Here is a 24,505-nt window from a genome sequence, read left to right on the forward strand (position 1 = left end):
GCTGGGAGGCTCTGGCGTTCGACGGCTGCCAGCACGCACGCGCCGCCGGCTGGGCCACACGCCCCACTGAAGGTGAGCCGGAGGGCGGGGGAAGAGGGGGAGGGGGAGGGGAGGGGGAAGAGAAGAGGGGAGGGGCGGGGGGGCGGGGAGGAGGGTCTTAAAGAGACAGTCAGGTTGACGCCGCTGGAGTGGATTGGGCTGTGGTGCTGGCTCGGACTGTACCGTTTTTACAGTGCACCCTCCAGTTCTTTTACTATTATCATTATTTAGATGTTTTGGATAATATTAGATTATTGGATTACGATTATTTGCAAAGAAAGAATTGGTCTGCTCTCAAGTTTACAAGGCACTTTCTTACCTGTTGCCTTATTAGCTTTTGGATCATTCCCCAGACCTATCGCTGAGGCAGGTTTTTATCTCCCTATTAAGCAGTACTTCCCAAACTATAGCACTGTAGCCTGCCTACGTCAAAATTGCGCGGAGGATTGGGGGGTGGTGTAAAAATACAGATTTGGGGTCCCACCTCCAGCCCTTCCAATTCAGTAAAGCTAGGGTCAGATTCAGAAATCTATTTTAATGAGCATTCCGAAGTGATTCCTCAACACGCTAAAAGCACACAACGAATCTCACGGTGAGAAAACTGAAGTTTAGAGTGAGGACAGGCAGAGGCGCGGCTAGAACCCGCCACATTCCTAACTTTATTTTCCATCCAGAGTTGCCTCCTGCGGCTATTTTCCAGCACCTGCTATATGAGTAGTTTGTGCACTGTGGTTACTTCAGTTATTGGTCATCTCACGAGAAGTCCTAGGAGGTAAGCCCTCCGCTGATGTGTTATAGGGTTTGTGGCCCCTTGGTGGCGATGATTGTGATTTTTTTATCTGTGTGCCCCAGGCTCTTGTACAGTGTCTGTCTCAGAGGTGCTCTGTAAATGTTGAAGCGCTCTGTAAAGGTTGAGGCGCTCCTACTTGAGAAGCAATGCCAGTGTCTGCACTTGGAGCCACAGACTTCAGCCTTTCCTGCAGTCTGTAGAGAAGTCAGTCATCCCAGTTTGCCTGGGGCTAAGGGACTTCAAGGGACTAGGAATTCCAGTGCTAAAGTAGAACAGTCCTGGTCATTCATGTGGTATGTCAAAGGGCACCCCGTATTCCTTCTCTCCCAGGAATCTAACTAGTAGCTTGTGCCTGTACCACTTAGAGGTCAGGAAAGAGGAGCTTAGCTCCCTGAAAGTGATGGAGATAAAAGGTTCAGAATTAGAATACTGTATCTCTGTTGCTATCATTATTACTTGTAACAACAGGAATGACAGCACCTTTTATTGAGCACCTACTGTGTACTAGGTACTGAGTAGGGACTTTTATACATGTAACCACTGTCACACGAACTCAAAAAGATTCTGGAGGCTTTGTCTAGAAATAAGTGATAAAGATTTACTCAAGGGCCTTAGTAATCTTTTGTTTCATAAACCTGAAACAACTAGGCCATACCCAGAGTGTTCCAAAGAAGAAAAAAAGCTAAAAGTTCTTATAGTAAAAAGTACATTCTTGAGAAAAATCAATTCTGCATTCTTAGCCTCTGGATTGATCTGAGATGTTACCGTAATCTTCTCTGACCTGTGGTCTGGATAATGGATGTCAGGTGGTCTGGATACATGAACATTTTTTACTTAGTCCTTCAGGAGGTAATCAGGGGGTTAATGGAGGTTTGATATATACCCAGGCATTGATGCAGGACTAGAAAGTTCAAAAGTTTAAGTTCCCAGGCTAGTTAAAACAAGAATAGAAGTGTTTCCTCATGCCATAACCTACCTGATTTTAGTATTTAGCAGCTTGACTATAGAGACTCCATTTTATTTCTTCACTCTATTATTCACAACTAATTTTGATAACAATCCTCCAAGTTTACTATCATTAACACCATTTTACACATGAAGAAACAGGCACAAAACTGATATTTATGACATCAAAAACTACATTGCATATATGCTGCTGCAAAACCAGAATTCATACTTATTTGTTCCAAAAGTCACACTTTTTCAAATAAATATATGGATCCCTCTACCCCCAATAAAAATAGCAAATGATGGCCTAAATTGTCATTACATATCTCTTGATCTATTAAAAAGTGCTTCCTTGCACACCAGCTCATTTATATGCACAACATCCCCAAAAGGAGCCATTATTATTCCCCAGTTCTACCCATAAGGAAGTTGAGGCACCAAGCAGATGACTGACTTGCTTGACTTCAGACAGGCATTAGCATGGGGTTTCCTTTGTTTTGATTCAAGATTCCTTAGGCAGCCTTCAAAGCCCCAAGAAATAAACACATAAACCTACTTGATCCCAGAGGAGGGGGAAGTATTCAAGCCATGTCACCTCAGAAAGTCAAGAGTCCAGGATGCATGGACTGACAGGACTGGGCCAGCACAGCTGAGGGGCGGTTCCCAATCCTGGGAGGAAGATCTCTTGAGTTCGGACAGTTGTCTGAATGCATGGGCCTGAGCATGTATTCAGACAACCTGAGGCACCCCTCCTCTAACTTGTCAGAAACCTATCAGAGCCAGGCTTGGTGGCCTAGTCCCTGTTAGCCACTAATTTGAGGGGGCTTTGCAGAGGTCAGAGCTCAGAGAAGAGCTGCCCAGAGCAGCAACTTCCATTCCCTGCACTCCCCAATTCTGAGACCAGCCCAGGAAAATGGGTACCTGAGGCAATGTGCACCTGATGACACCCAGTCAGCAGGTATGTATAACAGGGCGATCCAGTCCCTCCTGCTTTTTCTGAAGCACTGACAAGTCTTTGACATTTTTATCTCTGACACAGACAAGGTAACCTGAGTAAAAGTATGAGCCCCATTTTACACTCAAAGATAAGCCAAGGTAGCAAAGAGAATGTCTATCTGCCATGTCTTCATAACTGCCCACGTCCCCCTTCCAGCCTGATTAGCTGCTTCTCCTCCCTGCCCTTTGCCCAGGGAGGTAGCCAGCAGTTCACACAATGTGGGTGAATCTCACAATGTGATTTTTTTTTATTGATTTGAGAGAGAGAAGGGAGAGACAGACAAAGAGAGAAGCATTTATTTGTTGTTCCACTTAGTTGTGCACTCATTGTTTGCTTCCCATATGTGCCCTGGCCAGGGATCAAACCCTCCACCTTAGTGTTTTGGGATGGCACTCTTAACCAACTGATCCAACCCGTCAAGGCCTCACAGTATGATTTTGACTAAAGGAAGCCAGAAAGAAACAAACAAAAATATATACCAGGTGATTCCATGTATATAAAGTTCAAACACGTAGGCAAAATTAATGTAAGATGTTAGAAGTGGTAGAAAGTATGGCAGTTACCTTCAGTGGGAATTGTGACTAGAAGTGAATATGAGGGCACTTCTGGGTGCTGAGAATGTTCTGTTTCTTGAACTGAGTGCTGGTTACACAGAGGTGTGTTCACGTTGCAAAAGTTTATAGAGGTTAATACTTATGACTCATTTTTTTGAAGGATGTAGTTATTCAATAAAGAGTTTACTTTAAAAAATGAATTGATCCAATGTTTGCACCAAGAATCACCATGACTTGAGGAACTATAAGTGCAAGTGGATGTAGGTGTAAGGTTTTAGTGATACAGATTCCTTGAGCAATGTTGCTGTCTACTGTGTGATTTTTCTGAAATGATGACCTCTTGGGAAAGTGCCAAAAAATACAGCAAACTCTTCCTATAGTTTACATGATAGTGGTATTTCTGATCATTAGAAAGTTTTTCTCTACATAAACATCCAAAGGGGCATACAAGAGTCTGTGGAACATATGATGGTTTCTTGCTGTGCGGGGCTGTCCTGTCTCTTGCAGACCGACTGGTACCCCTGCGCCCCCCCCACAACACTTTCTCTGAAATGAGGATAATGGCAGTATCTACATTGTAAGACTGTTGTAAAGATTAATGAGTTCACTTCAATTAAGTGTTTGGAACAGAGCCTGGCACACAGTGAGCACAAAATAGTTGCTTGGTATTATTTTTATCACCCTGACCCCTCATCCACTAAATGGTGCCTTCATTCAACAGCCAAAAACACCCCTACAGGTGTCCAAACAACCCCAACAGGGTGACACTGCCCATTATAAACCATGGCTTTAAACCCACTGGTTAGCCAGAGTTTACAAGTAGTAGCATCAAAAACTCATTCAGGCCTGACCTGTGGTGGCGCAGTGAATAAAGCGTTGACCTGGAATGCTGAGGTTGCCGGGTTGAAACCCTGGGCTTGCCCAGTTAAGGCACCTAAGAGAAGCAGCTACTATGAGTTGATGCTTCCCGCTCCTACCCCACCTTCTCTCTCTCCTCTCTCTAAAATCAATAAATAAAAATCTTTTAAAATGAAAAATGAAAAAAAAAAAAAACTCATTCAGGCCCTGGCCTTGGCTCAGTGGTAGAATGTCAGCTGGGCACGTGGAAGTCCTGGGTTCGACTCCTGGTCAGGGCACACAGGAGAAGTGACCATCTGCTTCTCTACCCCCCCTCTTCCCTTCTCCCTCTCTCTCTCTTTCTCTTCCTTTCCTTCAGCCATGGCTCAATTGGTTTGAGCAAGTTGGCCCCTGGCACTGAGGATGGCTCCATGGCCTCCACCTCAGGAGCTAAAAATAGCTCAGTTGCGGATCAACAGAGCAGTGGCCCCAGATGGGCAGAGCATCACCTGGTAGGGGGCTTGCTCGGTGGATCCCAGCAGAGTGCATGTGGGAGTCTCTCTTTCTGCCTCCCCGCCTCTCACTCAATACAAATATAATAATAATAAAGAAACTCATTCATTTATTCATTCACAGGTATGTGCTGAGGACTACTTTGTTCTAGGCTCCACCCTCAAGCTGCCACATTGCTGAGTGTTGAGGCAAAGACTTCCACAAATAGTGACAACACAACATGATAAGTGTTGACCCAGCCCAGCAGCAGCGAATTGCCTCATCTGAGGTCCTAGCCTCCTGCAGAGTGGTTTGGTCTGCCTGTGGTTGGTTTGTTTTAATTTTTTTATTTAGTTGCCAGGATTTGAAAATCAGATTTCACATTAAAAACCCAGACTTACGCCTGACCAGGTGGTGGCACAGTGGATAGAGCGTCAGACTGGGATGCAGAGGACCCAGGTTCAAGACCCCAAGGTCGCCAGCTTGAGCGTGGGCTCATCTGGTTTGAGCAAAGAGCTCTCACCAGCTTGGACCCAAGGTCGCTGGCTCCAGCAAGGGGTTCCTCGGTCTGCTGAAGGCTCATGGTCAAGGCACATATGAGAAAGCAATCAATGAACAACTAAGGTGTCACAACGAAAAACTGATAATTGATGCTTCTCATCTCTCTCCATTCCTGTCTGTCTGTCCCTATCTATCCCTCTCTCTGACTCTCTCTCTGTCTCTGTAAAAAAAAAAAAAAAAAAAAAATAAGGCCCTGGCCAGATGGCTCAGTGGTAGAGCATTGGCCTGGTGTGCAGGAGTCCCAGGTTTGATTCCCGGCCAGGGCACAAAAAAAAAAAGAAAAAACCCAGACTTACTACTTTTCTTTAAAAATCCAAACATAAACATTGAGGCTGCATTTGTGTATGGGGTCAGGAACCCTACATTTGCCCGAGCCCCCACCTGACCTTCATTTACTTTTCCTCCCATGAAGACCTGAGAACTTGGGGCCACTGTCACAGACCTGTCTGCTGTTAGTTATGAGGAACTTGAGGAAAACTGAAAGCTTCCAGGAGGGGCAGACAAGTGAGTCCTGAAGGCTCAGCCAGAGACAGTCAAAATGGGAAAGACCATTGTGAAGGAAGCAGCATGCTTGAAGGCATGCTAGAGGACCAGTCCCTAAGATGTGGAGGCACAGCGCAAAGTCCTTAGGCCCAGTACAACAGAGGGAGGCCTGGGATCATCTGGGATCCAGCCTGAGCTTTGACATTCCCAGGTCTGAGATTAGCCTGCTGTCTTTTCTCTGCATACTTGCTTGACAGAGGTACAAGTTCAAAACCAGAGTTCCAGGATTGAAGTGCTGTCAGACACTACTCACAGTGTGCTTGCACCTGGGCCTGCCTGTCACATGCCTGGGGGTGGGGGGGACTTGGGAGATGAGCAAGAAGCAAGAGGAAAGTGACAGGAACAGCATGGTTCTTGGGCTGTAGGGCTTGCATGACTGAACAGGCAGAGAAGGGCTCCCTCCCACATGTCTGAAATATACCATTAGAGATTCACATCCCCTAGCTCAGGGGTCCCCAAACTTTTTACACAGGGGGCCAGTTCACTGTCCCTCAGACTGTTGGAGGGCTGGACTATAAAAAAAACTATGAACAAATCCCTGTGCACACTGCACATATCTTATTTTAAAGTAAAAAAACAAAACGGGAACAAATACAATATTTAAAATAAAGAACAAGTAAATTTAAATCAACAAACTGACCAGTATTTCAATGGGAACTATGCTCCTCTCATTGACCACCAATGAAAGAGGTGCCCCTTCTGGAAGTGCAGCTGGGGCGGATAAATAGCCTCAGGAGGCCGCATGCGGCCCACAGGCTGTAGTTTGGGGTCCCCTGCCCTAGCTCAATGGTCGGCAAACCGTGGCTCACAAGCCACATGTGGCTCTTTGGCCCCTAGACTGTGACTCTTCCACAAAATACCATGTGCAGGCGCTACCTCAATAAGGAATGTACCTACCTATATAGTTTAAGTTTAAAATATTTGGCTTTCAAAAGAAATTTCAATCGTTGTACTGTTGATATTTGGCTCTGTCGACTAACGAGTTTGCCAACCACTGCCCTAGCTCAGTGCTTCTCAAACTTTTATGTGCACATCAATCACGTGGGGCTCTTGTGAAAATGCAGGTTCTGATTTGCAGTGGACACTGAGAGTCTGCATTTCAAACAACCCACAGGGATGCTGCTCTGCTAGCTTGAAACCACAATTGGAGACCCTCAATCAGGGTTTCTCAACTACAGCACTATTGATATGTCAGACCAGATCATTCCTTGTTGTGGGGGCTGTTCTATATACTGTAGAATGTTTAGCAATATCCTTGGCCTCTACTCACTAGATGCCAGTAGCAACCCCCTAGTTGTGACAACAAAGAATGTCTCCAGCTGTTGCCACGTCTCCTGGGGGAGGGCCAAAATTGCCCTCCATTGAGAACCACTGCTCTGGAATCTAGAGGAATTCAAAACATGAGTTTATATGTCTATGGGCTTTGCTAGATAGAGTATAGAGAGCCTTCAAGGAACTGAGGCAGGGCAGAGCACATAACTTGTGGAGCCCAGTGCAAAATAAAGATCCGTTATTCAAAGAGTAGGAAAAAGTGCAGCTCAAGACTCTAGAATATAAAGCTTTTGCCTTTAGAAATATTTTATTCCTTATAAAAGGTTATGGAGTAATAGTGACACAAGTAACAACAAAAACTCACAAATTATAAAAAAAAAAGTGTTTTTGGTATCATATTTTATCAATTTAATATATAATAATACTTCATTAATGTTAGATCTTGATTTGATCATAAGAATTTTCTGGCTAGCTTTCCTGCAAATTCACTTATTTAGGGCATCAAAAATTTTAATTTAAAAAAATTATAATTTTAGCTACTTTATTTTAAATCAGTATAATTGAGAATGACGTCAGCTGCTCTTTAGCCAATGCAAGATTGCAAAGAGTTTTCTGCTGATATAACTTACTGAAGCTGTTATGAGTATTTATTTGATGGGCTGTGACAACCAACATTGGATTACATTTCTGATCAATTATTTCAAAACATAAATTTTAGTGGAATTAGAGCTGATGATTCTCATGGAACATCCTTTGTAAGCAGATTTAATTCTTCATACATATCAGTTTCAGTCTGAATTTGATTTTTTTTTTACAGAGACAGCGGCAGTCAGAGAGAGGGATAGATAGGGACAGACAGACAGGAACAGAGAGATATGAGAAGTATCAATCATTAGTTTTCCATTGCGACACCTTAGCTGTTCATTGATTGCTTTTCTCATATGTGCCTTGACCGTGGGCCTTTCAGCAGACCGAATGACCCCTTGCTCAAGCCAGCAACCTTGGGTCCAAGCTGGTGAGCTTTGCTCAAACCAGATGAGCCCGCGCTCAAGCTGATGACCTTGGGGTCTCCAACCTGGGTCCTTGGCATCTCAGTCCAACGTTCTATCCACTGTGCCACCGCCTGGTCAGGCTGAATTTGATTTTAAATGTAAGTTTACACAACAGCCTTTTAATGTTTCCTCTGACATTCCCTTGTGGAAGTTATATAAGAAACTGAAAGTGGTTTCACCTTTTGCTTAAAATTTAAACTACCTATTTATGAATTCTTTCACTGTCTTCAATTACAAGAAAAAAATAATTTTGATCGTCTTATTAATTGGTTTATCCAATACTTCATATGAATATAGTGTTCTTTTCCATCTAATGCAACAACTTTTAAATCTAATTTCCATTTCTAAGCCTGTGAATATTTGCTTTGCAATTTTACTGCAGTTTTTAAAACCAAAGACTCTAAACACCTTGAAGACTCTAGTAATTCCCACCTGACCAGGCAATAGATAGAGCAGTGGGTAGAGTGTTGGACTGGGACGCAGAGGACCCAGGTTTGAAACCCTGAGGTCATTGGCTTGAGTGTGGGCTCACAGACATGACCCCATGGTTGCTGGCTTGAGCCAAGGTCACTAGCTTGAGCAAGGGGTCACTCAGTCTCCTGTAGCACCCCGGTTAAGGCACATATGAGAAAGCAATCAATGAACAACTAAGGAGCCACAACGAAGAATTGATGCTTCTCATCTCTCTCCCTTCCTGTCTGTCTGTGCCTCTCTCTGACTGTCACACACACACACACACAACACACACACACACACACACACAGATTTCTAGTAGTTCCCTAATATACTCTCTTACAGTGTCTATTTATATGCTTTTTTTATTTTATAATAATTTACGACAAAATTTACAGCCCAAAGGCCAGCAAGTCTTGCCTGGGAGCTGAGCCAGGGGTTATTTGTACAGACATTGCAAGGATGCGCTCCAGGTGCCCAAGTAGTCCTCCCAGCTGGGGTCCTAATGCTGCCTTCCTGTAGAGCAGTGGTCCCCAATGCCCGGGCCGTGGACCGGTCTGGTCGGCAGAGAAAGAATAACTTACATTATTTCCATTTTATTTATATTTAAGTCTGAACAATGTTTTATTTTTTTAAATGACCAGATTCCCTCTGTTACATCCATCTAAGATTCACTCTTAATGCTTGTCTCAGTCACGTGATACATTTATCCATCCCACCCTAAAGGCCGGTCCGTGAAAATATTTTCTGACATTAAACCGGTCCGTGGCCCAAAAAAGGTTGGGGACCACTGCTGTAGAGTCCCTCTACTTTCCTGTGGTGCTGCTGCTGCAGCTGCTGCCACCACCACTGTCACTGCCACCGATCTGGGCCCAGGTTGAGATCCAGTGGAGTCCCAGACTGCCCCAGGCATGCATCTACATGCAGGGCCACCAGATCCATTGCCTGGTGTTCCTGCTGCCTGCCCTGCCGTGTGCTGTCACCACATGTCTTATCTCATCATGCTCCAATGACCCATTGGGTTTCACTTACAAAACACTTATCTCTTTTAAAATTTAAATTATTAAGAATTTCAAGATGATTACAGAATAAGAGCATTAAACCAAAGCAAGGTCCTTCTGAGCATGGACCTTGTACAATTACACAGGTGGCACACCCAGGAAGCCCGTTCTGCACCGGGCAGTGATAGGCAGTGCATGAAATGGGCCTTGGTAAAGAATCTGAGGGCCTCTCTGAGGCAGCTGGAGGGCATCTGGAAACAGGAGCCAGAAGACGCCTTGCATGAACGTGGCATTGGTTTTAGAATCACCACAGAGGCATCCCCTCCACAGCTCCTTGGGGGCAGGCCGCTCTGCACTGACCACGGGGACAGCAGTTCCTGGGAGAGAGCAGCTCCATGGGGACTGCTGCTTCCCACAGGTACTCAGGGAATGACCCTCAGGTTTCAGTCACCTGGAGGGTCGCCTCTGATCCCCTGCACTTTCTCTTAGTGCTGCTCTCACACCAGGTCCTGTTCCTGACTTGACTCCAGCTTTTTCTCTCCTCTTCCTTTTCTGTCCTGCCTCCTCTGCAGATTTGTCTGGGGTAGGCCCAGATCTTCTTTGGTGGTACGAAATACTTCCAGAGAAAGATTAATTTCAGGGGAGCCGGAAAGATGAAAACCTTCCCCCAAAAGCCAAGAATCAATGGAAAAACATGACAAAGGGGAACTGGCTTCAAAATGCAAATACATTCTGAAGGCTTCAGTGAAATCCAAGCCTCCAGCCTCTCAACAGCGTGCAGGGAGCATCACCGTGGCTTCTGAAGTAACTAACTGCCCATGAACAAGCCGGAGGCTTGGGCTGAGATGAGCAATGAGGCAGAGAGAAATGCGCTCGCTGATGGGACATCCTGGCCCCAGACAGGCACCGGCAGGGACGACTGGGGGCCACGGCTCCTAACAAATTACATGTGTACACAAGGTCTCAGTAAAAGAGCATGTTCACATTCACAACGGCCCTGTGAGTCCGAAATTATTAGCCCGCTTTCACGATGGGGAATGGGAGCTCAGAAAAGTCAAGTAATTAGCTCAATGTCACCCAGCCAGTAAATGTCAGAGCCAGGATTCAAACCCGGGTCAGTCTGACTCCAGATGCAGTGTTCATCCACACTCAGCAAAGTGCATCTTTCACCAGGTCTTTTCAGACTTTCTGGTCTCCCCCCTTGTTTGCTCTCTTCTTCTTTGCCCTGACTCTGCTACCCAGAGCTTCTAATGGGCAGTGGTGGAATATCAGGCATCGAAACAAACCTGTGGAGGGAGATGTCCTCCAATTGGCATACCTGTCTGGTCCCTCAAATCACCTCCTCCCAAAGTCAGTAAGATCACAAATCCACTGGGATTTGTGTGTAAAACTGTAGTATACGGCCTGACCTGTGGTGCCACAGTGGATAAAGCGTGGACCTGGAATGATGGGGTCACTGGTTCAAAACCCCAGGCTTGCCTGGTCAAGGCACATATGAGAGTTAATGCTTCCTGCTCCCCCCCTTCTCTCTCTCTCTTTCTCTTTCTCTCTCTCTCTCCTCTCTAAATGTAATATATAAATATGGTGCCTACATTATTTCTACCATTTCTCAAAGCCTGAGTCCTTTGCAAATTTCAGGAATTATGTTCCCATTTAGAAATTCTTTTAAATGGAAGGCTGAGTGTAAAGCTGGGAGAGGAAAGAACATCCATTGGGAACTGTGTGAGCGAGGTGTCAGGGACTTGTTATGTCCCTTTTCCTTCCAACTGAAATAACTCACTGTGATTCTAGTCTCTTGGGCACTGAGCGGGCTTCCCCAGGGACTCCTGACAGCTGACCCTTCCTTGGCCTTTACATCAGCGTAGTGTCTACAGGTCTTTGTTCACCAGTTTTGTGAGCTACCCACATCCGAGTCCACGCCTGCTGCCTGCACAGCTCTCTGAATGCTGGCAACTCACAGCCAACATCTGCTCCAGAGGCTTAATCTAGCATTTGGAAGGTTTCCCTCCCAAAATCGCTAGCCTGGCATCACTCCCGGCCCCAGTCAGCAAAGAGCTGCTGCATTTATGTGACTTTTCCAGCAATGGCTTTGTATGATCTAGGGAGCGGCTTTGATCTCCACGGAGCTGGGAAGGGCTGGGGATGGAGGCAGGAAGCACAAAGATGAGAAGAAAGGAGGGCCTGCACACACTTGCTCAGGCTCTGGGCTGTCCACCCAGCCCTTGAAGGCTGTGCACAACCCCAAAGAACTGAGAGTGTGACTTCCACATTTAAGATTCAATTTTGATGCCAACCCTCAAGAACAAATAGTTGTCAGTTCTAATGATACACTGTGGAATTTGGAGTTAAGACGAGTGTCTATAAATGCACTTTTTCATCTGGGACATTTGAATATTTTGTGATCATATTAACAAACACTCTTTCCACAGTACTCCTCTCTGGGTTCCCCAGCTTTACAGGTTATACAAAAGTATTGCCCTATAATATGCCTCGGAAGAAGACAAGGATTTTGTGACAAGGGATAACATAGATGCTCAAAAACAACTAGTAATCTGATGGAGGTCACAGCAGTTCTGCAGAGAAAACCTAACACATTTAAAAAACAATCCAATGACTTGCAACAAACAATTTAACTAACTCATCTCCATGGTCTCTCTGGCCTTAGAGCCCTTCAGCAAGTCCTCCAGACCCTTCTACCCAGTTCCAACCCCCCAAAGCCCTCCTGCCCTTTCCCAATGACTCCTCTGTACCCTTCCTAGAAGCACTAAGTGTTCACTTTGGGAAAGCATCCTAAGATCTCGCAGGTATCCCCCACCATGTGCTGGCCTATAGCCCGCCTTGGGCTCTAGCCCTCCAGATGTCTAGTCCACCCCAGGGCCCCTCGGAGCCAAGGCTCTCAGCAACTCCCCACCTGCACTCCGTCCTACCCCCAGCTTTATAGGACTGGCTCTCTCAGGGCCTGTAGGGTTCAGGATTGGACTAGTTGAAAGCCCATTACCACTGACTGGCCATTTTCTGTACACTCTCCAAGGAGCCAAGGACCCTATTAGGTTCTTATACTCACACCCTATAGGCCTTATCCCTCTCTCCCTGAAACTGGCATTATTGGTTAGAACACTGAGTACAAAGAAGACTCCTGAGGGCTTCTCTCCCATGGCAAGGACTCAAGTGCTAATGGAAGCTGAGGGATCGCCAGCTCACTCCTTCCTGTTGGCCATGTCCTTAACATCATCAGAGCATCTCCATGAGTACATCACTTTTTGTGTGTTTTCATGGGCTTTTATGACATTTATAAGTCTTCAGGCAATTTACTAGGCCATTGGTCAAGTTAGTATTACCTTTAACAGAGATGTAAGTACTGTGGCTTAAACAAACTCAAGATAGCTCCAGTCATCACATCCACATGCAGACAGTAAGAAGAAAATGGGGTGTTTTCTGGGAAGCCCCACCCAACCACTTCCAAATATATCTTATTGGCCACTCTTATTTGCTAGGAAGTGGAGTATTTTAGCTGGGCACACTTCTAGTCCCAATAAAATCAATCAGGGTTCTATATTAAGCAAGATGGTAAGAACAGATACTGGGTAAGCAATTAGCAGTCTTTGCCCTGTTAGTTTTTATACCTTTTTTATTTTTGTCACTTTGGGCTAGATGTGTTTTGGAAGTCAGAATTCCTTGGGTTTTGTAAAGGTGATATGGAGCTTACATTGTATATTAAATAACATCCACACTGGGGTCTGGTACAGCACTATGCAGCCAATACATTTACTTTTCTGTAGTGAAATGTTTGAACTATCTCATTAAGTGTGATAAATAAAACTATAAATGGCCTGACCAGTGGTGGTGCAGTGGATAAAGTGTTGACCCGGAACTCTGAGGTTGAGGTTCAAAACCCCGAGGTTGCTGTCTTGAGTGGGGAAATCATCAACACAATCCCAAAAGCTCGCCAACTTGAGCCCCAAGGTCGCTGGCATGAAAAGCCCAAGGTCACTGGCTTGAGCAAGGGGACACTGGCTCAGCCCTGGTCAAGGCACATATGGGAAGCAATCAATGCACAACTAAAGTGAAAGCAACTACGAGTTGATGCTTCTCTACCTCTCTCTCCCTTCCTATCTCTCTCAAAAAAAGAAAAAGAAAACGAAATAAAGAGGAAAAGAGAAAAGAATATAAACCTTTAAATGACTTCACATTAGTTCAGGTCAGATTTTGTCACTTAACAAGTTTTTATGCCAAACTTAGGGGAAAACTCAATTTTTAGAACTTTTGGGAATTGTGACCCTGTATCCTTCTTTACTTTTTTTTTTTTTTGGTATTTTTCTGAAGCTGGAAACGGGGAGAGACAGCCAAACAGACTCCTGCATGAGCCCGACCAGGATCCACCAGGCACACCCACCAGGGGGCGACGCCCTGCCCCTCCGGGGCGCCGCTCCTACGTGACCAGAGCCCCTCCAGCGCCCAGGGTGGAGGCCAAGGAGCCATCCCCAGCGACCGACCAGGCCATCCCCGCTCCAATGGAGCCTCGGCTGCGGGAGGGGAAGAGAGAGACAGAGGAAGGAGAGGGGGAGGGGCGGAGAAGCAAATGGGCACTTCTCCCATGTGCCCTGGCCGGGAACCGAACCCGGGACCTCTGCACGCCAGGCCGACGCTCTACCGCCAAGCCAACTGGCCAGGGCCTATCCTTCTTTACTTAAGGAGAAAGCAAGGCTGTTCTTCCTTGGAGAAGTTAAGTAACTCACTGAAGGTCAGTAGCTGTATGTGGTAGAACCCGAATTGGAATATGGATTTTCTGACTCCAGAGCAAGTACAAAGGGGAAGAGGCCTGTGGGAGTCCAACGTGCCATGCGATGCCTGGAGCCACACAGACACAACACAGGATTTCCTGCTCACAGGCTCTGCTTCAGGGAGATACTGAAGGCAAAGTTTCATAAATTCATTTTAAATGCACATGGATAAACTTAATTTTAAAAAAATTTTATTTTTTAAAAAGAAAAAAATATTTTATTGATTTTAGATAGGGGCAGAGAGGAATGGGGAGCATCAAATCACAGTAGTTGCTTCTTGTGTCTTAACCAGGCAAACCCAGGGTTTCAAACTGGCAACCTCAGGTCGATGCTTTATCCACTGCACCACCACAGGTCAGGCAGATAAACTTAATATATTTTTTAATGATTTTATTTATTGATTTTTACAGAGAGAGGAGGCAGGGGAGAATGAGAAGTAGTTGCTTCACTCTAGCTGTTCACTGGTTGCTTATCATGTGTGCCTTGACCTGGCAAGGCCAGGGCTTTGAATTGGTGACTTCAGTGTTCCAAGTCGACTATCCACTGCGCCACCACAAGCCAGGCTGGATAAACTTAATTTTTTTAAAAAACAGAGACAGAGAGAGAGTCAGAGAGAGGGACAGATAGGGACAGACAGACAGGAAGGGAGAGAGATGAAAAGCACCAATTCTTCATGGCAGCTCCTTAGTTGTTCATTGACTGCTTCTCTTATGTGCCTTGACTAGGGGGCAGTCAAACCAGTGACCCCTTGCTCAAGCCAGCAACCTTTGGGCTAAAGCCAGTAACCATGGGATCACAATGATGACCCCATGCTCAAGCTAGCCACCTTGAACTTAAACTGGTGAGCCTGCACTTAAGCCAGCGACCTCGGGATTTTGAACCTGGAACCTCAGCATTTCAGGCTGACGCTCTATCTACTGTGATACCACTGGTCAGGCAAGAAATCTGATTTCTTAAAACTCCTTTCCTTATATCCTAGATTTTTTTGGACACAGCTTGCATACTTCCCTAAATCTTCTCTACCAGGGAAAATGATTTATCTGACCTGTTCTGCTCACCACCCTGGTGTGATGGTCCTATAGGGCAGTGGTCCCCAAACTTTTTTGGGCCACGGACCGGTTTAATGTCAGAAAATATTTTCATGGACCAGCCTTTAGGGTGGGATGGATAAATGTATCATGTGACTGAGACAAGCTTCAAGAGTGAGTGAGTCTTAGATGGATGTAACAGAGGTCATTTTTAAAAATCTGGTCATTTTTTAAAAATAAAACATCGTTCAGACTTAAATATAAATAAAATGGAAATAATGTAAGTTATTTATTCTTTCTCTGCGGATCAGTACCAAATAGCCCACGGACCAGTACCGGTCTGCGGCCCGGGGGTTGGGGACCACTGCTATAGGGGACAATTTAATTTGTTTATTGACATATTAAAGTAGAGTGTCCAGAACACACAGAAATCTCCAGGTGAGGTCTGATCTGCTCAGAGTGGACAGGGTCATCTCCTACTCCACCCCAGATGCTCCTTTTATCAGAGTAACTCAAGATTACATCAACTACCAGATCAACCAAAACTCCAGCTTCTCTCACCCAAGCCCAATTAAGCAAGTCCATCATGTCCTTCGTTTAGAAAGTTTGCTGTTCTGAGCCCAAGTTCAAGACTACATTTATGGCTCACTTAAAACCCATTCAAGTCCAACACTCTGTTTCTCAAAGGTGCCAAACCCACTTCTGCCCAAGGGCCTTCCCCAAGGTCCCCCACCAAGGCTCATTTTTGCACAGATGTCACTTCTTTAGAACCACCTTCCCTGACCATTCAATTGAAAATAGCCCTATGTTAGCCTGACCTGTGGTGGCCCAGTGGATCAAGTGTCAACCTGGAATGCTGAGGTCCCTGGCTTGAAACCCCAGTTTGCCCGGTCAAGGTACATACTACCACCAGTTGATGATTCCCGATCCCCCCACACCCCACTTTCTCTCTTTTCATCTTCTCTCTCTCAAAAAAAAAATACCTCTGTTATTATCACACTTTATTTTTATACAGCACTCCTGTGAAATGATCCTTTTAGTTATTTTTCTTCTCCACTAGGATGTAAATTTCAGGGGAGCAGGATCTTATCTGCCTTAATTCAAACATTGCCTGGAACATGCAAGGAGTTCAATGAACTACCTGTTAAATGAATGAATGGATGGAGTCTGTCAGTGTTGGTGAAGAGCTTTAGATGGATTTCCAGACCCATCTTACCACTTACTAGCTGTATGACCTCGAGCATTTTAACCCTTCTAAGTCTGTTTCCTCATCTGTCAACTGGGGACAGATGAGGAATTATTCCCACTTCTTGGAGTCACCATGAGCGTTAAATAAAAAGTAAGAAGTATGTGGTCAAGTGAAACATGCCTGGCACATAAATGCTAGCTACAATTGTTTATTATTTCTGTCATCTTTGATCACCCTGTCAGCACAGCATTCAGGACAGAACTGCCACTAGAAATGACACCATCTGGCTAAAGTCTGACCAGGAACACGCTTCCCCATCGCACCCATGAAGTGTATCCAGCATCTTGCTTTTGATTGCCAGCATTGTCCTAATCTGCCAGCCTAGTCAAGAAAAGGAAGTGAAAGCCTAGCTCTGTTCTTGGCTAGACTTCTTTTCCTCTTGAGGCTCACAGACCATCTGTTGGCTGACCTCACCCACAGCTGACGTCAAGTGCACTTTTTGCTCTGGGCTGGACACAGTTGCCCAGCAACGGAACACCTGCGTGCCCTCTTAGTCCCCTGGGCTGCCCCAGACCCTGGCCTTTGCCAAAGCAGGAAGAACAGGCTCTGGGTGTTGCCATTGGGTTGCTCTGGTGTGGAGAAGCCAATAGGTCCAGTGATTAGGGAGAGAAGAAAGATTGCAGAACGTTGTGCTCAAGATACAGTCAGCAGCCACTTGTGATTCCCCAAAACACAGCCAAGAAAAGTGCCTGAAAGTCTCAGTGTTTGGAATCTGTTTTTTGTGGAGTTTTTTTGTTTTGTTTTGTTTTGTTTTGAGAGAGAAAGAGGGGGAGGGGAGGACTGACAGGGAGAGAGATGGGAAGCATCAACTGGTAGTATTAGATGTTCATTGATTGCTTCTCCTATGTGCCTTGACAGGGGGCTCCAGCCAAGCCAGTGACCCCTTGCTCCAGCCAGCAACTTTGGGCTTCAAGCCAGTGACCTTTGGGCTCAAGCGAGCGATCATGAGGTCATCTCTATGATCCAATGCTCAAGCCAACAACCCTGTGCTCGAGCCATTGAGCTGGGGGTTTCGAACCTGGGTCCTCAGCATCCCAGGCCAACACTCTATCCACCGGTTAGGCAGAATCTGATTTTTGAAGACAGTTCCTTTGTATACATGAGGAGAAGGCAGTCTCCTTGAAAGGGACACATTTCTCAGCTGCCATCTTGGGGTAACTTCCATCCTTGGTGAGAAGGAGGGCCATGGGGCTGCTACGACGTTCGGCAGGTGAGGCACAGGGAGGGCTTTGTGACAAGGAGCTCTGAGTGGGGTGCCCACATGGAGCACCCCACAAGTTGATAGGAAAAGATGAGCCAGGGTAGGATGGAAGGGTTCTCTTTTCTCCATGCTCTTGGTCTGCTAATTCCTATTTGTCCTTTATGTCTTGGCTTCAAGGTCACTTCCTCAAGGAAGCCCTCCCATCCCCGAGATTATGGTAGAGCCCCGTTATACCCTCTCATTGCCCACACTTTTCATCCATAGCCCTATCCCTTGTTTCAGTGTGCACCTGTTTCTCCCCTCACCCCATCCACAATCACCACAGGCTCTGTGAGGGCCACAGTTAAGTCTGTCCACCACCAAGCCCCCGCCCCTAGCCCTGTGCCTATACACAGAAGGCACTCAAGAATATGGACTGTTGCCTGACCAGGCAGTGGTGCAATGTATACAGCATCAACCTGGAACCCTGAGGTCACTGGCTTTAGCGTGGTCTCATCTGGCTTGTGCCCAAAGATTGCTGGCTTGAAGCCCAAGGTCGCTGGCTTGAACAAAGGGTCACTGGCTCAGCTGGAGCCTCCCTCCCCCATCAAGGCACATATGAGAAAGCAATCAATGAGCACCTAAGGTGCTACAACTATGAGTTGATGCTTCTCATCTCTCTCCCTTTCTGTCTGCCCCTGTCACGCTTGCTAAAAAAATAAAAAAATATAGAGGTTGAATGAATGAATAAATGAATGGCAGAATGTATTAGCAGAACTGGAGAACTGGAGGACACAGTGCAGGGGCCTCCTACCCTTTTCATTTTACCTTGGCCAGGCTGGCCTCTGTTTCCAGAATCAGAGGGCAGGGGTGTGCAGGGAGACCGCTGTTCCATTTCCTGTGCCCGGCAGGGAAAGCCAGTGTTTCCCAAAGATCCGTGTTGTCATTGTTCCAGTTGCATAATGAATAACAGCCATTCTTCTACAGGGATGAAGTCATTTTCCTGGAATCAACATAAAACCCAAAAGAAAGGAAACAAGCATCTATTACACCTGCTATGTGCCAAGCAATTGGGTATCTTATTTAATTCTCACAACAGCTCTGTGAAGCAAACAATTTTTATTTTTATAGATAACGCAACAGAGGCTTGGAGATGTTAAAATAATTTGTTGTCTGTGGTGGCGCGGTGGATAAAGCGTCGACCTGGAATGCTGAGGTTGCCAGTTCGAAACCCCAGGCTCGTCTGGTCAAGGCACATATGGGAGTTGATGCTTCCTTCTCCTCCCCCTGTTCTATCTCTTTCCTTTCTCTCTCTCTCTCCAATAAAAATGAATAAATACAATCTAAATAATAATAATAATAATTTGTCGTGGTCATTAAAACAACATGACCGCTGAAATTTGGACATGTGTGTGTGGTTCCAAAGCTCACACCAAACCCTGGTGAAGGGGGGGTGTCATGGTGAACCACACTCAGTCCTGAGTGCTGCTTGGAGTGTCCGTGGCTGCTCCTCAAGGATTAGAGGTCTAGATGGGGAGAGCTTCCCAAAAAAGGGAGGGACGAGGAGAAAGAATATGAATAGAGAAATTAGACCAAGTGTACTTCCACTTATACCTCACAGCTTTATTGAGAATCTATGTCAGGCACAGGGTAGAGACCCGTTATACCCTCTTCACAGAGGTATAAAATATAGATCCACTCTTCACAGAGGTCCCTATCTTGTGGGGGAAATTAATCAGAAATTAGTTCCATAAGATTGATATTCTTAGATCATTCTTTTTTTTATGCTTGAAGTTTTCTATAATAAAATGTTTAAAAACACTTATTGGCCTGACCAGGCAGTGGCGCAGTGGATAGAGCATCAGACTGGGATGTAGAGGATCCAGGTTCAAGACCCCGAGGTCGCCAGCTTGAGCATGGGCTCATCTGGTTTGAGCAAAAGCTCACCAGCTTGGACCCAAGACTGCTGGCTCGAGCAAGGGGTTACTCGGTCTGCTGAAGGCCCGCGGTCAAGGCACATATGAGAAAGCAATCAACGAACAACTAAGGTGTCGCAACGAAAAACTGATGATTGATGCTTTTAATCTCTCTCCCTTCCTGTCTGTCTGTCCCTATCACTCCCTCTCTCTGACTCTCTGTCTCTGTAAAAAACAAACAAACAAAAAACCAAAAAAACAAACAAACCAACAACACCCCCAAAACATTTATTGTAGCTCCATCCAAATGAAATGCTCAGGATGTGGTGAAAGCACAGAGGAGAGGCAGCAACCCCAAATAAAAGGCCAATCAGGGAAGGCTTCATTGAGGAGGTGACATCTGAGCTGAGTTTTGCTAGACAAGAGGGAGTTAGTGAGGCAAAGTCGAATGGAACAAGTATTGCCAGCAAACGGTACATGCAGAGACAGACAGAAGCATGAAACAGCATGGCCTGCTTGGAGACTTGTAGGTACAAGTCAGTTCCTACAGCCAAAATGCGGCATTTTCAAGTTCCCTTGTGAAATTGTTCTTCGGGTGCGATGGACATTTCTCTGAGTTTCAGGGACCTGGTTTCTGACTTCAGAGAATTAGTTCCACAGGCAGATGTGCAGAGGAAGGGCGCCACCTGCAGTGAGAATATGATTGCGTTCCCCACTAAAAATTTACCTTAGGTAAACAAAATAATCTTGCCTTCTACCCAGTTCTATCAAAGAACTGAGCATCGGGAAACCCTTTGAGCTCCAGGAACAAAAATGTAAAATAAGCAGAGGGCAATGTTTCCAAATAAAGCAGAAGTACTAAAATCCAGGTTAGAATCATGATCTATAGGAAATCAACCAGAGAGAGCTTGGATTTGCTCACCATTTCATTCAAAAAAAAAAAAAAAATTCTTTTTAAGTGAGAAGAGGAGAGATAGACTCCCACACATACTCTGACCAGGATCCACCCGGCAACCCCTGTTGGGGGCCAATGCTCAAATCAACCAAGTTATCCTCGGTGCCCGAGGCCGACACTCAGACCAACAGAGCTAACCTCAGTGCCGGGGTGACGCTCAAACCAATTGAACCACTGGCTACAAGAGAGGAAGAGGGAGAGAAGGGAAAAATGGAGGGGAAGAGAAGCAAATGGTTGCTCCTCATGTGTGCCCTGACTGGGGGTCAAACCCTGGACATCCACATACGGGGCCAACGCTCTATCCACTGAACCGAATGGCCAGGGCCATTCAAATTTAATAACAACAATGACCAGACATTTTTTGAGTGCTTACTATGCACCATGTACATGGGTACACTGTGCTATGTGTTGAACATATTTTACCTCATTTATTTTTTTTATTATAATTTTATTTTTTTAATGGGGCGACATCAATAAATCAGGTTACATATATTCAAAGATCAACAAGTCCAGGTTATCTTGTCTTTCAATTATGTTGCATACCCATCACCCAAAGTCAGATTGTCCTCTGTCACCTTCTATCTAGTTTTCTTTGTGCCCCTCCCCCTCCCCCTTTCCCTCTCCCTTTCCCCCCTCCCCCCGTAACCACCACACTCTTATCAATGTCTCTTAGTTTCACTTTTATGTCCCACCTACGTATGGAATAATGCAGTTCCTGTTTTTTTCTGATTTACTTATTTCACTTTGTCCAGCCTTTCACTTTGAGTTTGTTTTTATCCTTGTTACTTAGATGAGTTTCCTGTAGGCAGCATACAGTTGGATTTTCTTTTTTAATCCATTCTGCTACTCTGTGTCTTTTTATTGGTGAGTTTAATCCGTTTACATTTAGTGTAATTATTGACACTTGTGAGTTCCCTATTGCCATTTTAAAAAAAGGCGAAAGATTTATACGATCTGAAGAGAAACCAGAGCATCCTATTGCCATTTTATAGATTGCTTTCTATTAGTTTTGTGTCTTGTTTGATCCTTCTCTTTCGTTTTTTTATCTTTTGTTTTTATTTGGTTGTATTCCATACATCTTTCCACTGTGGCTATCTTTTTTATCTCATGTGCTTCTGTGGTGATTTTTTCAATGGTGGTTACCTTTAGGTAATGAAAAGGGTTCCTACCCTGTTCATTGTAGCGCACTATTTTGTGAGTACTTTTGCACTCCATCGTCCTTTGCTACTGTTAATCTCCATCCTCTCCCCCCTTTCTTTTTGTTGTTGTCACAGTTTAAATTTGGTTTTATTGTGTTCTTCTTGGAGCTTTTACTTGTGGCTTTATTTTTTTTTGTTCTTTGTATCTGATTGAAGAACCCCCTTTAGTAATTCCTGGAGTGGGGGTTTTCTGATGATAAATTCCCTCATCTTTTGTGTATCTGTGAATGTTTTTATTTCTCCTTCATATTTGAAGGATAGCTTTGATGGGTATAGTATTTGTGGCTGAAAGTTCCTCTCTTTCAGGACTTTAAATATTGGAGTCCACTCTCTTCTAGCTTGTAGGGTTTCTGCTGAGAAATCTGATGCGGAGCATTTCTTACTCCCTATTTCCTTCGGGGTTTGGTTATATATTTAGCCAATTTTTCGCTCGATCATACCTTTGGTGTATTGCGAAACATCTGGAGGCTCCAAGGATAGGTTTTTCTGTTTCTGGTTGAAGATCTTGTTGAGGTTTGGGGGAGATTTATCGGTATCGCTTCCTACTCCGCCATTACTCTGATGTCATCTCCCCATATTTTACCTCATTTAATTCTCAGCAACAACATTATAAGGGAGATATTACTTTATCCATTTTATAGTAAACAAATGGCAGTTCAGAGAGGTGGAGTAACTCTCCCAGGATATGAACAAACTGGGATTCCAACCCAGATTTGTGGACTCAGAAGCTCATGCTCTCAACTATTGGGTTAGATAACTGATGGACATGGCCATTAAACTGGTCCAAAGAGGAGATACTCATCTTTGCTCAAAACTCGTTCCTCTTCCTCCTCCATTCCCCATCTCAGCAAGTGGCACGAACCCCTGCAATCTGTACCAACACATCCAGGCCCCTAAGCAGGAGACCTGGGAGTTGTGGACCCACACGGACTCCCCACCAGTTTTATTGATTCTTTCTTTAAATAGCTTCACCATTTTTCTCTTCGCTGTCCTCACCGCTGCTGCCTTAGTCCAGGTAATGGCCGCCTCTTGCCTGATTAGATGCTCTCTCAGGAGTCCCTCTCCTTCCCAGCATGTGCGATTGATTCATAATTGTTTCCCCCATCACAGACTCCGTGTTAATGGGGCTCCACCAGTGGTTCCAGTGCTTGGCACACAATAGGCACTCAGTCAATATTTGACCAAAGATAGCCAGGAATTGTTATTTTCATTTTGTTAGTTATGAGCTGCACTGTGGCCCCTCAACAGTCATATGCTGCAGTCCTAACCCCGAGTACTTCAGAATGATACCAGAGACAGGACCTTTATAGAGATAATGAAGTTAATGTGAAGTTGTCAGGGTGGACCCTAATCCAATATGACTAATGTCCTTAGGAGGAGATTATGACATTGGAAACAGACAGAGGGATGACACACCAAGGACATAACAAGACAGCAGCCATCTACAAGCCAAAGAGAGAGACCACAGAAGAATCCAAACCTGTGGACACCATGATGTTGGACTTCCAGCCGCCGGAATTCTGAGACAATAAATGTTTGTTGTTTAAGCCACCTAGTCTGTGGTATTTTGTTACGGCAGCCCTAGCAGGCTAATACAAACAAAGGAAATCAGACTCAGAGGTTGAAGAACCTACCCAACATTAAGTAGTAATTACTAATTAGTAATGCACTAATTAGTAATGCATTAATCACATTCTGCCTTGTCATCACTTTTTTATCCTGTGTACCTTGTAACTGATTTAACTCTTTTATTAGTTAACTTCTTGCCTGACCTGTGGTGGTGCAGTGGATAAAGCATCAACCTGGAATGCTGAGGTCACTAGTTCAAAACCCCAGGCTTGCCCTGCCCGGTCATGGCACATATGAGAAGCAACTACCACAAGTTGATGCTTCCCACTCCTCACCTTCCCTTTCTTTCTCTATAAAATCAATAAATAAAATCTTTTAAAAACTAATAATAATAATTTGGATAACTTCTTAAATGTTTAGGTATTGTTATTGCAACTAGAATTTGGGGCAAGGACCCTGTCTTACCCTTCTCACTATTCCCCGACTTCCTAGCTAAGCTTGGCGCTTTTAAACAATGTCTTCAATGCATTTGTTGTTGTTGTTGTTCTTGTGTGACTGACTGACATGTTTAGAAGGGTTAAAGGAGCCTGATGGTAGATTCCTGATCCTCAAAAAAACCCCACAAACTTGCAATAAAGGGGCCAGTAATAGAATATGATTTCTCCCTGAATCTCCAAATGTAAACATCAGATGACTGGTGACCAGTCTAAGACATGATGAAGGGCAATAGTGTACAATGTTTGAAGTTATAATTGTGCACTTAAAAAAAAGTGTGTGTGTGTGTGTGTGCGCGCGCGCGCGCGCGCGCATGCGTGCACTGCCGGATAGTTGGAGAAGAGGCCTGTGGGGAACAGGAGCTGTAACTTCAGAGTAGCCTTTTGGAAAACAGGAGGAGCCTAAAGCCTTTAGGCAGAGGATCCAATAAGGGAGGCAGAGAAACTAGAAACAAGTCTTGCGCCTGAGCAACAGCCCACTCTTTCAAGCAGACCCATAAATGTCTCAAATGCCCACAGGACAGCGCCCCCAATGCATGTTCATGCTCAGGAATGAAGATACTTCTCCAGTATCATACAGAGTGAAACAGGGGAT

At 45.1% G+C, this 24,505-nt stretch overlaps 1 long non-coding RNA gene across 1 annotated transcript; it reads left to right on the plus strand.

The window, feature by feature from the left end:
* Window positions 1–9: 9 nt before the first annotated feature.
* LOC136333598 (uncharacterized) lies at window positions 10–23,394 on the plus strand. Its single transcript, XR_010731061.1, has 2 exons — window positions 10–72; window positions 23,222–23,394. It is a non-coding gene; the product is annotated as an uncharacterized lncRNA (long non-coding RNA).
* Window positions 23,395–24,505: the final 1,111 nt, after the last annotated feature.

The sequence above is a fragment of the Saccopteryx bilineata genome, chromosome 4, assembly GCF_036850765.1.
Source record: "Saccopteryx bilineata isolate mSacBil1 chromosome 4, mSacBil1_pri_phased_curated, whole genome shotgun sequence".
Taxonomy (NCBI): Eukaryota; Metazoa; Chordata; class Mammalia; order Chiroptera; family Emballonuridae; genus Saccopteryx; species Saccopteryx bilineata.